The sequence below is a fragment of the Meleagris gallopavo genome, chromosome 22 (genome assembly GCF_000146605.3).
Source record: "Meleagris gallopavo isolate NT-WF06-2002-E0010 breed Aviagen turkey brand Nicholas breeding stock chromosome 22, Turkey_5.1, whole genome shotgun sequence".
In the NCBI taxonomy this organism is placed as follows: Eukaryota; Metazoa; Chordata; class Aves; order Galliformes; family Phasianidae; genus Meleagris; species Meleagris gallopavo.
Genome location: NC_015032.2, coordinates 6,147,648 through 6,149,064, shown reverse-complemented (window position 1 = coordinate 6,149,064; position 1,417 = coordinate 6,147,648).

The following is a 1,417-nucleotide window of genomic DNA, read 5'->3' as shown; positions in this document are numbered from 1 at the left end:
CGGCTCGGCCCGGCTGCAGCCCCCCGGACACCTCGCCTTCTCTCTGGTGGAAGGATGCTGGCAGGCTTGACCCCGAGGTGTTGGGTGATGGGGAGGATTTGGGGGACTGAGTGGGTTTTTGTTTGTTGTTGGTGGTTGGAAACTCTGGATAAGGTGGTGGTTGTTTATGCTGCTTGGGTAGGTTTTGAGAGGAGGGGAAGGCGAAGTCTGGCAAGTTTGGCTCCTCTTTGTTTCCAAACACCCTCTAGTAACCCAGAGCTTAGTAAAATGGTACCAAGTCTGAGAGCTTGATCTACCTTAGGACTCTTGTGTGTATCCTGTCAATAAACGCAACTATAGCAGTAATAAAGTGTCTATGTATTAATACACAGGTATGTTTGCACATATGTTCATTTGTATACATGTGGTGTGTGTACAGATTTATGTGGAAACACACAGAAGAAAACTCACTCTCCCCCTTCTGCCTACCACCCTATTTATTATGCTTTTGTTTCTCAAGTTTTAGAATTGCATCTCTAAATGAAATAGTAGTGGAGAGTACCAAACAGCACTGTAGGGAGAGGAGCTGAGCCCTCCCGTCCCTCCCTTTGATTCTATCATGGGTGCAGAACAATGGAGATGCAGTGTAGCACCAGGCCTGCTGCTTGCAGATAAGAGTTTAATAGAATTTCTGAATGCCAAAGGTTTAGGATGTAAAATATCTCCGTCTTCGTGGTGTGTCCAAAGGAGATAGAAAACAGCTTTTCAGGAGTACTCTCTGCTGAATACCTCCTTTATATTTGTGCTTTTAGGAGCACATCAGGCTTGCACGTCATGGAAATGGGCATCATAAGAATTTCCAAAGCATCCTCTACAGTTTAAAATCATCAATATTTTTGTCACCCTCTTCTCAACAAAACCCCCAAAATGGGGAATTCAGTCACTATCCTCACCCCACTCTGTGATCCTTTAAGTCCTGAGTGCCAGGTAGGAATCTGGTAGAGTTTGTAATGTGTGGGGCCAGGTGCTGCAGTTCTGCCCAGTGTCCGGGCTCAGGCTGCCTGCAAGGAAGGGCAGGACTGGCTCCCAGCAGCACACTGCTCCCCCTGCCAGCCTCTGCCTCTGCTCTGTCTCATCTCTTTGTAGGCTCCTGGGGTTTTCGTCCATTTGTGAGTTCTCTCATGTTTTCGAAAATCTTCATTAAGTTGACAGTCAAGACTTAATCATCTCGGTGGTGCTGGGGATAGATGGGGGAAAGGGGGGTGGAGGGGGAAAGGGAGGAAAAAGCGCTGGGCAGGAAGGCGAGCCTCCTACTTCCTTCTACCTCAGGCGGGTGCAGCGTGCCTCTGTTTCTCCCTCTATTTCTGAAAAGTTGTGATCACAGCACTAATGCTCCCTGTAGTGTGCTGATGCCTTTTGGCTTGAGGTGGCAGTGGGG